Below are 16,487 nucleotides of genomic sequence, written 5' to 3'. Positions count from 1 at the left end.
TTTTTTGGTCCCCAATCTTGCTAAACTACATTGAGGATTTTTCCTGCAACAAAATAAAAAATATGTACAATGTTTTAACGTTAGCTGACATGCATGCATCCTTACCTGATTTGAAATATAGGTCCCCCCTCTTCGATGTTCCATCATCACAGGGTGCCTTTGTTTGCATTCCAAAGCTTTATTTGTCCTTCCCATGTACTGACTCATTCGTGTGCTAGCCATCCACTCAGTTGTAAGTGCAGTGCCCATCCTAGGTTGTCCATGACGATTACTGCTCTCGCTGTTTATCAAGCTTGACTTTGCCCCCAAGTGCGGTGTTGCTTGATTCATCATGAAGGATTTTCTCTCCTGGATTCTTCTAAGAATTATCCTCTGATTGGTTGTGTGCATCATGCCAACACCCATCATGACTGTCCATCAGTCATAAACTTGTCTCAAGCTGAAACAATACTCTTCAAGTAATGTTATCACCAGTCTTCATGGAAATTATCCAATCGTCCAGACATGCATCTCATAGCTTGCAGTGAAAGACTCATCGTTGTATGCTCAATGTTCTTTCTCATGGATTTCTCTCAGCTTGTCAAATCAGATAGTGAAAAGAAATGCAGTGGCATCATCAATGATGTTCATTTTATCGCCCATATTCATGCGATGAAGTGCGCCTTCGAGCTTCAAAACAAGATGGTCCCACAGTCAGTCTTGATGAGTGCATCCTTCCAATATTCATTCCAATACAACTATGCGATAACATCGTTCAAAAGTCATAGCCATGTTGGAGATGATAATATGACGTTATCCTTCAAGTACAACATTGTTCCGCAATCAATCTTGGTGGTGTGCACATCTTTTCAATATTCATTCAAATACAACTGTATTCCCACATCGGTCGATAGCCATGTTTCAAAAGATGATGATATGAAGATTTCCTTCAAGTGTATCTTTGCTTTCCCGATTGTTGACGGGGTTCACTAGATCATGGACTATCTTTGAACAACATTGCCCCCAATATGATCTGAATGTGCTTGTTCATTGATTATCTTTCTTTGAACACCATTGTCTTCAGTACACTGATTCATCATTTAATCATCTTTCATTGCCCCTAGCTGATCTGAATACTGTTTGTTTTCCTACCCATGATCCACTGTATTGCCTCCAGGTGGTCAACTTTTCAAGGAGTGTCGAGAAATGTTGATGTCATTCTTGTCAAGGATTTTGCAAATTCGGTCGATGTTCTTGTTGTTTAACAATCTTTCTTGTTTTGGAATCAACTCTCATATTTCAAAGATCATGTCAATTCAAGTCTAATTGTTGAAATGAAATCAGAGAGATATCTATTTTGGAAAAGATCTTTTAAATATCATGCTTTTTGGTCAAAGACCCAACACACATCATTCAATGTAATCCTTTGATTGTCTTGTATTTTGAAAACAGAAATGACCCGTTGTAAGACTAAAATGGTTTTTTTTTTTCATGGTTCTTTGTATCCATTTTAGACTCTGATTTCGGGTATATCTTTTGATGGTCTATGATGAGGTGACCTTCTGTGAATTTCAAAAAACAAAAGACTCAAGTCAAAACTTGAGGACTCATCAAGAAAGATTGTTTTTTTTTAACACCAATTTTATCAGCATGCATAATAACCAGATTGCTTACTTGATTAAAAAGGGCTTTTAAAAGCATATAATGCAGGCTATGGTTCATGGCTTATGAAAGAAAGGAAAATTCAGGCTCAAAAGGTGTTTGAGGGTTTCAAAGACCTAGGATCAACATCAACTATTCATCAACTTTTTTCTTATTGTCATTGTAGAGAAAGTGACATATAACCTTGTTAATATCAAATTCAGAATTCTCTTAACATAGGTCATAATGCTAATCCAACCTTTTCTCTGATGAATAATGAATCTAAAAAAATTTGAAGACACTAGAGGCTTTATCCTAGACACACCAAAAGACATGAAACTTGATTTTTTTGGTGTTGACTTTTGGCATTTGTTGTGTCTTTCTTCCATTGAAACCTCTTTTTCCCCTCTTAGAATTGATAGGCATTCTCCTTCATTTCCACTTTTTTTTTACTTTTTCATAGCCTTTCTCAAAGTTTTCTTGGATGCCCTTCACTCTATGGCTTTTTTGTTCTAGCCCTTTCTCAATCATTGGGCTTTTGTTCTAAGTCTTTTCTTTTATCCATCAATCCTATCAGTGTCTTCAAAATATCTCTCATTTGCCCCCGGTGTAGGGTGTGATCCTAGTCAGGGTTTTCTTGAAAGAAAATATTTTACCAGGCTCAAAATGGGACTGCAAGGGATAATATTTCAAGAAATGTGAAAGGATAACAAAGATGACCTTTTCTCATTTCAAGCAAGGTCGGTTAGAATCGATAAATTTTGACCTCATCCAGTGTAATGATTAGAACTTGTAAGAATCATGATTCACGAGTCCATAACTATTGAATCCACTACATGTCATTATGCATACTGCTAAAACTAGCTATATGATGTGTGTTTCAGGAGGTATGAGTTCAAAATTGTTTGGTCACCTCATGTCATTTTCACGCATCAAGTCATTTCTGCAATCAAAACACTTTTAATGTTCATGATTAAACTTTGCATGTTGGAGTTTGATCAAACATATTTTGTCAAAATACCCTTTGAAAGAAGCATCTCTTGATTTCAAAACAACAGGAAGACAAAGGAAAGACATGTTTCGTTCAAGGATGAGATGTGACCCCAAAACAAAATGCAAGATGGCAAAATCCATAACAAAAATGATTGACAGTTTAACCCCTTCTTAGATCAGCCTCTTTGGCAATATCTCTGTTTTGCCAAGCAATTCCGATCACTCGTCATTCTGAGGATGTTCTGGCGATAAAATGATCGATGACAAGCTCCTTCCCAGATTCCTCTCGTCTTTTGCTCACCAACTTCCGGACTCGATTCTTGCAATTGTTCAATTGAAATGGCTGAGGACCCCACCATGACATCACATCTCTTGTCTGGATTATACCACCTAGAAAATGGTGGTTGCATGGGTTTTGTCGGAGTCAGGCATTAAGTCTGGAATCTGGCAGATGCTAGTAAATAAACCCACATGGCAAAGGAATGTCTATCTTTGGCAAAGCCATTGGAGTAGTTGGTGCTTTGTGAGACTTGACTAAACCACATAACTATGGTTTCCCGTCTTCAGAGTCATCTCCTGATTCATCTCTTCACAGTTCTGGAATCCATGGCAGATCCTTCAATCTTTCACTTCTTCATAGCTCGCTCAATTCTTTCGATGATCTTCACAACATCATGTCATTCTTCCAATGTTGTTGTGGTTTGTTGAGGGTTGTTGGAAAACTTCCACCAGCGAGGTAATCTTGGCAGCGCCTACAAACTTGCAGCATTGTCGCTGTCAATGTGTGAAATGATGTATTGTTCTTATTGGAGGAGAAACACTGAATATGAAACTCCTTTGTCTCCTCTTCGATCCCTCACTGACAATGTAGCAAACAAACACCTATAGAGGGAGCTCTGCTCTGTTGAAGTTTCAATCTTCTTTCTATTTTTCAGCCGAGGTCTGTCTCTTTTCCCTACTTTTGCATTTTCAAGCTAACACTAATGAGAGAAAATTATAGATGATCAGAAACTACTGCATCCCTTCTTGGATTCTCCACTTGCAGATCTACAAACAGATTTCTGCAGAGAGAGCTCTGCCACGGTGAAGTTCTATATTTGCTCCTGTTTTCTAGCTCAAGTCTGGCTTTTCTGCCTACTACAGTGTTTCGATGCTGAAACTGGTGGGGTAACTTTTCACATTGTCTGGAACTACTACATCCCCTCTTGCATTCCCCACTTGCAGAGCCATAAACGGATTTTTGTAGACAGAGCTCTGCCACATTGAAGTTTGATGACTGCTAACATTTTCAGACCAGGTCTCACTCTTCTGCCTACTACAATGTTTTGCTGGTGCCACTGGTGGGAGAAAGTTTCAAAGCATATGAAACTACTACACCCCCTCTTGCATTCCCCACTGGCAGATCCACAAAAAAATCTCTACAGAGAGAGCTCTGCAACGTAGAAGTTCAGTGTCTAATCATGTTTTTTTTTTTTGTTTTTTTTTTTTTACATCTTGTGCTGCTGAACTGGAATTGAGCTCACAGTTGGGGTAACTTCAAAAAAGGCTAATGCACCATGCACAGAAGGCTAGCAATTATTTGGTGCCATTGAAAGATGTGGAGGCGATGAATAATTAACAATGCAACTGAACAAGAACAGAGGTTGTCATTAGTTGATGACTGAAGGCATTGCTGCGATTATTCATGACTGAAAAGAAGAGGTGCAGCTTCAATAGGACGTGGACGAGCAGTGTTCCCACAAAAGATTGTGCAGACATTCCCTTTCCATTCGATGCTCAACACTTGTTCAGGGAGATATGAGTCTAGCTACTTCACCTTTGATGCTCTCAACTTCCCTTTGATAATGAGCTTCTCTTTGACCCCTTTCTTCATTTCCCATCATCTTTGTTCAATCAGGTGTAGCAAAGCTCAGATGGGGGAACCTATTTTTCCTCCCGGTACATGCATGATAAATGTATGAACATGCAAATTATATGATGAACTCGCCCTTCGAGAGGTGACATATGGTCGTAACTCTTGTATGATGAAACAAGAATCTTGATTCTTGCCCAAACTCTACAATGAAAATTTTCTGAGTGACAGCCATTGGGTCACCCACAAGTCTTGAGTTCAAGATGCTTCAAGAAGGGTTTGCCCTTATGCAAAACAATGTATACGGAGCACACATCCTAAAGGCAGGTTCTATTCATTATGTGAACATGGGTAGGTTTTCTACTTGGTCTCAAAAGGATCTCATATCTGTCCAGTGATGTTCTTCGTAAAGACAGTGTGGGGGCGTTGCAAGGAATAGTTAAGGTACGTCTACCCACCATTACCAAGCAGGCACTCAGATATGAGTTCGGTTTTTCACGCATCTGAACCCTGACCAATAGTCATAGGGCAGATCGCTAATTCACCACCTAACTTAGAAGCTTGTGTGTGCTTTAAAAAATAAATATAGGTGATGCATGAAACAATTCTAAAAATACATGGATAAAAAAAAAATAAAACAAGACAAAAATGCCAAAACTTAAACACATCAAATACACAAAGCTTAGTCCAATATCGTCAGAAACAGTACCTTTCCCAGTGGAGTCGCCATTCTGTCGCACGTCATAAAAATCCGCGCGGCGTCGGCTGGCGATTTTTTCGTTGTCGTTTGCTTGAATTGGTTCGTTGGAGTCGCCACCTAGTAATTTATTGAAGGCTACTAGGAAACCGGATGTACTGATCTTGTCAGAGATTCGTGGGTAAGGGACTGGTTGTGGTTAGGGAAGGTATTAGCACCCCTAACGCACCCTACCTGAGGTAAGCTGCTTCGTGAGTTTGTTGTGTTAAAGAAGTTTTAAAAGTTGTCTTTTCATCGGATATTAGAAATACAACTTACGTATAAGTTAATAATTCTGGACCGTGAGCAAATCAAAATATTAAATCTTCTTTATTCTTTGCAATTTTATAAAAAAAAAAACACATCCATAAATAAATAAATGAATGAAAACCCAAACACACACACTCAGTTTTACTATATATTTTTTTGCTTTTCTTTTCTTTTTCTTCTTTTTGTATTTTTTTCATCTACACTTCAAAGTACAAATTCAAAACAAACTAAACAAAAATTACATTACACTTTGAAAATTACAAAAACAGCCCCTAAAAAATCCTGGAATTGCTGGGACCAGTTCTGTGAAGCCAAAGGACAGCAGGAACAGTGGCGGCGTGTCCTCTCCACGCGCCACCGCCACTGGCGGCGCGTGGGTCCACGCGCCACCGCCAGAAAATCCAAACAAACAGGGGGGCTGCAACAACCTCCTCCCCTCTTCCTTTCCTTGCCGGCGGTGAACAACGTCGTTACCTGCAAAACACCAAGAAACGCAAACAGCAAGGTTTCCGGTTCTGTCTCATTGCTTCAGATCTACTCTCTTCTGCCTTCCCCTTTTGATTTTCTATTCTTCCCTTCTTCAGGTGGCGGTCGGCTCTGAGGTCAGGGCGTCTGCTTCTCCTCTGCTTCGGTTGGCAGATCGGGCGATGCTTCCATGTCCCAGCTGCAGTAGAATGCTGGGCGGCGAGAGGAGAGTGAGCCGGCGGCGTTGCTGTGATGGGAAGGAGACGTCGCTGCTGGACCTGTTTCAGGTGGCTGGTGTATCTGTTTCTTCGGGCATGGAGATCGGAGGAGAAGCTGTCGTGGGGGAGGAGCTGCTGCTGTTGTGGCGCTCGCTGGAGGCCGGCGTTGATGTCTTCCCTCGCTGCTGTTGTTCGTGGGTCTCGCTGCTGGAGCTGGGTCGGCCGAGAGAGGAAAGAACGGTGGTCGGCCGAGAGAGCCAGAAGAAGAAGGAAGGTGCTGGGAGCAGGGGAGGAAGGAGCGACGGACCGATCTGGGTCCGTGAGGGATGTTGCTCGGCTGCTGCTGTAGTGGAAGGAAATGGCTGTGATGGAGAGTGAGCGGCAGCGGCTGGGAGAGAGGAGAGGTTGTCCGGTGGAGGTAAGGTGAGGTGAGGGCTGGAGAAGGGAGCAGCTGAGAGGGGAAGATGACCGGTTGGGGATGGCTGGAGGCCAAGGGAGAATGGCAGGAAGAGGATGATGAGCGGCGGCTTGGGAGAACCAAAACCGTGGGGGGGGGGCTCCTTTGTTAGAGATAGGTTTAGCTTTAGGTTTAGGTTTTTTTGTATTTTTCTGATGTTTCAAAATTGCCCCCCCTTTGTAAAAACCAGTGTAGCTTGGTATTTATAGGAAAAGTTTTGCTAGGTTTTCAAACTAGTCCCTCAACTTTTCCTTTCCTTCTCTTTTCCTCTTTTTTTGTAAATTTTGATTTTTTCTTATTTTTTTTTGTATTTTTGAAAGTGAGCAAATATCAACATCGACTCAATGCGGGAAATCAATGATTTTAAAAATGACGCGTGAAAAGTTGAACGCGTTCCAAATATCTTTGAAAATTTAAATTCTTTTGAGACGATGCTAAAAATGCTAAAAAACGATGCAAATGTATTAAAAACGTATTTTTTTGGATTTTCAATGTTTTTCGCTATTTTTGAATTTTTCTGAAAATTTATCAAAACATGGGTCAAAAATTGGGTAGCAACAATTTGTTCAGGATGTGCAGTTGATTTTGTTATATGCATCTACAACAAATTTGATGTATCACCATAAATGCTAGGATCTGAGATCATCTCTTGGATGTTGGTCTGTCCTTCAAGCATGCTTAATGTATCATGAATTCAAGATAGCAACAAGAACATACTTGTAACTTACCCAGTCAAAAAGACATACGAATTCATTTGTTGTCCAAAACCATAAACATCTGCTTTGTCTGTTAAATAACCCCACAACGCATATTCTAGAGCCATATATCCTCTGAAATCAGAACCATGCCAGAGCTAAATTTTGTGTGTGGTTGGGTTAACATGAGATCTCATCTGGCGATCTCCTTTAACCAGAACTAAAATTTTACGTACAACTCGATCAATATGAAATCCCATCTAGCGATTTCATTTAATCAAAGCTAAAATTTATGTGTGATTGAGTTAACATGAGATCCCATTTAGCAATCTCTTTTAACAAGAACTAAAATTTTATGTGTAGCTCGGCCCACCTCAAATCTCATCTGGGGATTTCCTTTTACCAGAGCTAAATTCTATGCATGGTTGGGTTAACCTGAGATCTCATCTAGCAATCTTCTTTAACCAGAACCAAAATTCTATGTGTAGCTCAGCCAACCTGAAATCCCATCTAGCAATTCCCTTTTACCAAAGCTAAATTATGTGTGTGCTTGGGTTAACATGAGATCTCATCTGGCGACCTCCTTTAATTAGAACCAAAATTTTATGTATAACTCGGTCAACCTGAAATCTCATCTAACGACTTCCTTTAACCAAAACTAAATTTTATGTTGCGGTTGGGTTAACCTGAGATCCTATTTGGCAATCTCCTTTAACCAAAACCATAATCTGTCTATGTGTAGCTCGGATAACCTGAAATCTAATCTGGTGACTCCCTTTAACTAAAGCTAAATCGATGTATGGTTGGGTTAATCTGAGATCCCATCTGGTGGTCCCCTTTAACCAGAACCAAAGTTATGTGTGTGAGGCTGAAGTTCATGTTTTTATCTATGGTCATACCTGATCCTAATAGTCCGGGCTAAAATATAGATGTTTTTATTCGACCGTTGATTGATAACTTGACACAGTTGTAGTTTTCTGGTGTTTTGATTTATGATGTATTGACAAAACAAAATATTCTTATGAAGGCAATTTTGATATGGACTACAATGATTTTCCACCTTATAGAAAGGTTTTTGGTTGGAGCACGCATGGAAAACTAGTCACCATCATCTCCTGGTGACAACCATTTATTGGTTTAGGGCTTGTTTGAGATTGTGGTAGCGGCTGCGGTTCAAAGTGCTTGTCACTTAGAAATGAATTAAAATGATATTTTTTTATTTTTAAAAAATTATTTTTGAGATCAGCGCATCAAAATAATCTGAAAATATAAAAAAATTATATAAAAAAAATTAAATTTAAGAGAATACGATTTCAACCGCATTGAGCCACCCCCTCTTAGTCATTACCACCACCTCCTATTGACCACCTCCTCGCATCGTGACCACCCTCTCACGTTATGATCACCTCACATCGTGACCATCTCCTCACATGCTCTTTTTGCATCTTTTGCTCTAACATAGTAGTTTTTACTTGTATTTACTAATTTAAATATAAGAGGGTCTCATATTATAGAACTTGTTCTTAAAAGGAGATCTCATGGAAGTCATCTCGCCATCTCACACACTAGCAGTCAAGTCTTGATATATATTCCCATCAGTCCAAGACAAAGTCATGGAAGTCCCAACACGACTTCATCATTGTTACTTTTTTTCTATACCTAATTTTACTATCTATTAATGCTCATTTGGTGTAAATTATTTAGAAAAGTTCCTGTGCCTGCATCCGAAATTAAAGTCATATCATCTTATTAGTAAACAACACCGCTCAACACTAGACCAACTTTATTAATTTTACTAACTTAATGTATATTAGCAACCCTCGTGTTGTTTGATTAATTATATTTAATACTTTAAGTTAAGGCAAAAAAGCTTTTATCTTTGAAAATTAGAAAAAGCGAACATATTTGATAAGATGAGATGCTGATGATTAATTTATTTGTCCACTTTTTTAAAAAACGTTTGGGGAAAATTATTAAAAATCTCTTATAAATTATACCTTGTAATCATATTTTTGTAAACTGTGCTTTACAGATATCAATTTTATATAATTGATTTTACTTTACATACGAAGCTAATTGTTAAAAAAAAAAAAATCATAACCCATTTAACAGAATGAAAACCCAGAAAACTATTTATTGGCCTTTTCACAAAACAGCAACCACCGACCCAGAAAAGTATTATTCTACACGCAACAATCCAAACAAACCTAGTAAAGTGTACTTTATTAAAATATAATTGCTTTCAACAGGTACAAGTAATCTTTCCTTCTTTTTATTTGTGATGTATCTACTTGTTCAAGCAGCAAAACGAAAGGGCATAGAATTTTCCCCAAAGACTTTTCACAACTTCAATGCATTCTTGGAAGTTGCAATGTGAACTCAAGTAATCTCATGGATGCATGGATCAATCAATATTGATGCTAGTTTTTCTCTCTGTAATGAAGACGTGGGTAGAAAGAATTTGCTGCTTTTAAATGCTGATAGGTTGATCGATGCAGACATGACTTCTTTTTTCCACGTTGGGTCCTGTTAATCTCATGCAGACATGACTTCTTTTCTCTCTGTAATTTATTAAAATATATATAATTGCTTTTAAATGCTGATAGGTTGATCAAAAAGATGCATGGATCGATCAATCAATATAGATAGTACATTGATAGGTTGAAGTGTTGATTAATTTTAGTAATTCCCATTCCCGTCTTTCTGATTTATTGCTTACTTTCTTCTTCTTCTTCTTCTTTTCTGTACATTGGTACTTTAAATCTTGGTTAATTTGGCTCAAATATTAAAAATTACTTGGTTGACTCAAGTAGTTTTAACATGAAGAAAAGAATTGGGCAACTGGCAAGTCCTAAAAGGAATAAGATTGCAACTCACGACTGCTAGCTTAAAAGGCAAAATATATATTTTACCACTGTGCTATATCTGAAAGCTAATTGTAGTAAATCTTAACTGTAGTAAATCAATCAATATTCCATTAGAGATAATAACTTTTGACCTAAATCAAAAGTTCATTATGAAACTTTTGTTTAAACCGAAGTTATATTCTCAACTTTAACGATTCTAACTTATATTATATTCTTTATTTAAAAAAGTTGTTTCGAGTCATTTTTACTTAAATATATTTTTCTAAGTTCAATTTATTTTAGCTCATTTTTGTCATAAATTATTTATATATATAAAAAAAAAACACTAAAGCAACTGATACTAAGATTCCTTGTACTAAAAATCCATACAAATGCAAGTGACAAATGATAAATAGTCAAATATTGGTTTTACAGATTTTAAATGATTGATTGAGAAAAAGAATATTAGAATAATTGCAACATCAATTTGTATATAAATTTTGTATAATTTGCTTAAGAATTTATCGTTGCTCGAATTCAAATTAATATACGTTTAATTATATCCAGCCTATTCTTAAAAAGTTTTTTCATGAAAACTAACAAAAATACGCCAAGTCAAGTCAAATAACACGCACAAAAGTTGTAATTTGAAAACACTATATAAATATTAATGTCATAGGATAAGCTCCACAAAGAAACAAGATATTAGTGAAGATAATTTCTATCATTAATCGGTATCCATGTAAAAGACAGGGATAGCTTAGACCAATCAGAAAAAATATCTCATATCTGGTTCACATATTTTCATGGAAAAAATCTCAGATATGTAAACCCGACATGTCAATTTGTTGACTTAGACCAATCAGAAAAGAAAGAAGGAAAAAGGATTTATCCTTGTATACATTGTTTCAAGATTAATAAAAGAGACCCACATTGCTTGAAGTTCTTCCCAAGGTTGTTAAAAACGCTTTTTTGACACGACACGGAACATGCAATATAAACTCGAATCGTAAACTCGAATCGTAAAATCGTAAAATCGTAAGGAAATATTTTTTTAACTAAAATCTGTAAAATCGCAAGTAAAATATTTTAACTAAAATCGTAAAATCGTAAGTAAAATATTTTAACTAAATTACAAGATCAACTCAAGTAGTAAATAATAATATAACACAATTAAAATAAAAGTGAAATAAACAATACAAATGTCATGTATCCTTAATTCTTATTAACATCTATACCATATTACCATTCCACGTCAAGCCTATTGCAACTGGTAGTTTTTTTAGAAGCCATGTATCCTGCAGTTCAAGAATCAATATATGCATTAATAATTATAAATATGCATGTTGTATCCTGCAGTTCAATAAATGAGAAACTATTCTAGTAATTTACGACCCTAAAGCAGTGTAAAGAAAAGGCAGTGTAAAGAAAATTATTACAAAATTATGAGCAAAGATTGCACTTATGCAGGTAACTTCTAATTCATAAATTTCATCCTTAGCTTTTGGTCAATTTTATACTATATCTCCCAAACCATATAATCATTCCACTCCAGAGTTCTAGCAGGCCTAGAACATAATTTAGGATATCCCGGTGGCTAACAGTGCTAGCATTAGTGATGTAATATATATTTTCATGTTTGTATATATATTTGCAGTTGCATGCCAAATGAAGTCGGATTTCTGAACATACATACCTAACCTGCTTGAGTCAGGATAGTCCACCAGCTCCTAAAGAATGATTTTGACAACTAGCTTTGTAACTGGTTAAAGGAATGCAGTGCCTTATGGTGTTATGTTCTTCAGGTATTCCATATATGCTTAGCCGGTCTGGGAGGCCTGCCATATTTACACGAGATCCAGATGCAAATGCTCTGGATTTCCAGGTTGTAAATGTTGAAAGTGCAGAATCTGCCATTACATTCTCTATCTTTCTGCAGATTATGAAAACTGGGTTTAGAAACGACTCTTTCATAAGGAAAGCAACTATCTACTGGTTATGCATGTATATTGTCCTGCTAACGTTCATGACTAAAAAATCTAGTGGCTGCTCATCTTAATTCCTTGGAATTCCAGTAAAAAAACACATTAGCCCGAAAAAAGAGAGCAAATGTTCCTATATTTCTGTTCTTGCTTCTATTCCATGCAAAAACCTAGGTTATAAACTCGAAGATTCTAACAAAACAAACAGACTCTTTACTCAAAACCTCTTCTGCTCCCAAGTTAAAAATAGAAAGAATTGTTATGCAATCTAAGTTCAGGTTTCATGGTTTCTTAGTCGCATGATTGTATGAAAGAAAAAACCCAACATTTTATAATTATCAAAAACCCAAGTAAGAAAGACAATCATCATTAGATTCATGATTTCTGATCCAGCATGCCTTTGAACGCAACAATCAATGATCCAAGCAAAGTTCGTAACTGTGCTTAAGGAGATGTTCACAATTAACAACCTACAACTATTGGATGATTATTTTGTTGTTCTTTACGTCATGGATTTAACAGAACACAAGCAAACCAATTAATAGTAAAAGATAAACACAGAATACCCAGAAGCAAACCAATTAATAGTAGAACTGTAGAAGATAAACACACATTCATAGAATACCCAGATAATTTTTTTTGTCTCTAATCACCACCATTAGACAGAAAAAACAAAGCTTGGGATTGAGAATAAATTCTTACCTTCGTCTCACCAAGAACGCTCAGGATTTGGGGAAAGTGATTTCTTAATCTGGGAAAAGGGGAAAGGGGAAACTAGAAAGGGAAAAGGGGAAGGGAGTAGGGAGACAGGGATGAAGTGTGGTGTGTGGCTGTGCTGTGTGGAGTCAAAGTGTGGAGTGGAGTGTCGGTCACAGGAGCATTTCTGCATTTGTTTAAAATGGTAAGTGAAATCGTGCAATCGTTACGTGTTTAACGATTTTTACGAGTCGACCCGTTTTTAGATGAGTTTGACTAGGTTTGACCGATTTTACTGATTTTCGAGTTTTAACCTTGATTTCACATATTTTATGTATTTTAACTCGTAAAATCAAACAATTTTACAAGTTAAAACGCATTTTTAACAACCATGGTTCTTCCCATACTGCTGTAAAAGTGCACATCATCAATTGTTCACTAATTCAAAGTAGAATTTTCTGCTTTCTTTTTTCTTTTTCTTTTTGCAAATACTGATTGATGTAGACAGAGACCAATCTCTTTTCCACCAGGTGCTAAAGGACAACAAGCTATTTGTAGTTTATGATAGACTCAATTATATAGATAGTTGGTGCATAATTGACAGTTTCATACTTGCAATTATTTTTATGTTTGAAGAATGGTTTTAGAAAAAAACTAATTTTTTTTAAATTAATATTTTGAATGTTTTTATATTGTTTTAATATATTTATATATAAAAAATTTAAATAAAAAATATTATTTTAATATATTTTTAAACAAAAAAAACTTTAAAAAACACCAATTATATATCATATAAAACCGCCCTCGATTTTAATGCTTCTGTTAGCCATCATTTGCTAATTGAATATTGAGTTTTTTTCCCTACACTATCACCGTGAGCAAATTTATTTCTCAAACGAACACTCTCGTTATAACACAAAAATAGTCTAGTATCGTGACACGTGGATTGTGCATTTATTATAAAAAATAATAATTAATAATTGTAATTGTCTACGTACCTACCTGTGGGTTGTGCATGTATTATAAAAAATAATCTCGTTATTTTTCAGAAAATACTTTGTGAATGTAATTTTTTTATCAGATGAACACTCTCAATAAAGTTTAATTTTTTTTTTGTGAGTGTAATTTTTTTTTGTTACTTATCCAATAGTCTCTTCTATTTTATTTTTCCAAATTTTTTAATAAAGTGTAATTTTTTCAATTGCAATGTCGATTTCGCACCCGACATTACGAATGAATTGTTTAGAATGTAAAAATGGATAAGAAATCACCATTTGTGGAGAAGATGAGTTTACAGTGTGGGTTAATGGCTGGCTACGGCAGGTTTTGGTGAGAGGAAGTGACTGTGGGTGGCTGGGAACGTTGTGGTAGAGGAATGGAGGCAAGATGATGGTGCCGGTGGAGAGGGCTGTGTTTGTGAGGAAGGGCTGATTCGGCAAGAAAGGGGCTGGAATTTTTGGGTATGATTCTGGTTAAATGCTGGACATAATTTATGCCTTGTGTCTTGTGTATTTCTTTCTGGCCCCCGAGCTTTATACACAGTTTTCTATTTATAATTCAAGAGTCTCTAGTCATATCAAATTCAAGAATCTCATACAAAAACAAGCTGATTCCTTCTTTAAATTTAAATTTTATTAAAAATATTCATAATATCCATCCCCATAAATCGGGAGTAATAATCATTGGCCAGGAAAAGTGTCTGGGGCTAGGAATTCTCACAACCACGGAGATAGCTTCCATAGACCGTTTACATATATAGAATTATAAATCCATAAGCATACCAAGATGGATGGTAAGAAACAAGACGTTGTGTAGACGTCTAAATATTGATCATTAAATGATTACAAACGAAGCTCCAAACATGTCTTTGGCTTTATTCAAATTAAAGACGAGGTTTCACTGAGGTTTAAACTTATGGACTCTGGATTGATGGGGTAGAGATCATGGGCAGTAGAGGACTTTCCAATCCACGATTTATCAGATCGAGGAAAGAGGTCTTGTGTGCTGTTTAAACTCTGGTCCATGACCTGCTCATAGTGGCCTTTGAGATGTTTGGAGTGTAAATCATCACCATAAATGCTAGGATCTGAGATCATCTCCTGGATGCTGGTCTGTCCTTCAAGCATGCTCATCATATCTGACATTGCAGGCCTTCGAGATGGAGATGCATTGGTGCATAAGAGAGCCAATTTGATCAACCTTTCAGCCTCTTCCTCCTTCAAGCATGCTCACCACTTCTGACATTGCAGGCCTTAGAGATGGAGATGCATTGGTGCATAAGAGAGCCGCTTTGATCATCCTCTCAGCCTCTTCCTTGTTGAATTCAGACTGCAGCTTTGGGTCCACTATCTCCATTAAATTTCCCTTTTTTTGCAGTACATGGGCCTGTTGAAATCAGAACCATGCCAGATTAGTGACTCTACCGGAGTATATTGCGATCACTGAATAAAGGAAGCTGCAAATTAAGTCTGATTAAAACTTACATGGTTCCGGCAACACGAGTGCTAATGTGAGTGTTCTCCTCTTCATTGAGCTTAGCTAGTCCAAAGTCTGATATCTTGGCATTTAGATCTTTGTCCAGTAATACATTTGTACCTTTGATGTCCCTGTGTACAATCCTGATTGCAGATCCTTCATGGAGAAATGCTAAACCTCTGGCTATTCCAACACATATCTTATACCTTGTAGTCCAATCCAACATCAGGGCACTTGTTTCGGAACCTGCTCCTAATAGGATTGTTGATAAGATCATGTTTGCTAGTTGATGCAGTGTTATAAAAAATATATATTTTACTGAAAATTTATCAACAAATGCTACTATGGTTACCGAAAAGTGCACGAGAGAGGGAGTTGTTTTCCATGTACTCGTACACCAGAAGCAACTGGTCTCCTTCAATACAGCATCCATAAAGCCTTACAAGATTGGGATGCTGTAAACAAGATATAATGCCTATTTCGTTCACAAATTCACGGTTTCCTTGCCTGGATTTTGGAGATAGCTGCTTAACAGCAATAATAGTACCATCTGCTAATTCACCCTGCATTGGAAGTCAATCACGCATTTAAATGCTATAGTGTTTTTGGGGCGGATTCACCCATGCATGATTCCAATAATAAAATTGTGATAATATGAAAAATTCATTAGATGACAAACCTTGTATACGGATCCAAAACCACCCTCTCCAATCTTGTTTTCTGAATTGAAATTGTCAGTGGCCGCTTTTAGCTGCCTCAAGGTGAAGGAACCAGTTTTCAAATCCAGCCCTTTAAGTTCTGCACGTAGCAGTTGGTATGGGAGGATGACAGTCAGGAGACATATCGTGAAATAATACAAATCCTTGAAAATCATATATCCATGCTCTACGCGCATTCTTTAGTGTGATTCGCCATTATTTAGAAAATTAAGAGTAGACTCAGTGTGTGGAAATGACTGATTTTACAATACCTCGTTCTCTTGTGTATTTGTCTCCGTAGCAGAGCTTCCAATAAATGACACCCATTACCAAGAAAATAAGGAATACTGCTGAAGTGACAACTCCGATCACAATAGGTTTCTTACTTGTTTCCTCAGGCTCTGATATTAAATAAAATTGGAAACGCAAAGAAGGCTAAACATCCCATCAAATGGATAATAAACATTAACGCTGTAAAGACACA

The 16,487-nt window shown here is 36.9% G+C and overlaps 1 protein-coding gene and 1 long non-coding RNA gene across 6 annotated transcripts in view; both read right to left on the bottom strand.

Moving 5' to 3' along the window:
- LOC18103154 (probable LRR receptor-like serine/threonine-protein kinase At1g29720) overlaps nucleotides 1-16,487 on the bottom strand; it is a 66,230-nt gene that overhangs the window by 28,142 nt on the left and 21,601 nt on the right. The window lies entirely within an intron of this gene.
- On the bottom strand, nucleotides 11,295-13,020 carry LOC18103156 (uncharacterized). The gene is made up of 3 exons (XR_002979477.2): nucleotides 12,837-13,020; nucleotides 11,849-12,085; nucleotides 11,295-11,450 (listed from the first exon to the last, which is right to left on the bottom strand). It is a non-coding gene; the product is annotated as an uncharacterized LOC18103156 (long non-coding RNA).

Source organism: Populus trichocarpa, chromosome 11 (assembly GCF_000002775.5).
Source record: "Populus trichocarpa isolate Nisqually-1 chromosome 11, P.trichocarpa_v4.1, whole genome shotgun sequence".
In the NCBI taxonomy this organism is placed as follows: Eukaryota; Viridiplantae; Streptophyta; class Magnoliopsida; order Malpighiales; family Salicaceae; genus Populus; species Populus trichocarpa.
This window is presented reverse-complemented; position numbering and strand designations above follow the sequence as displayed.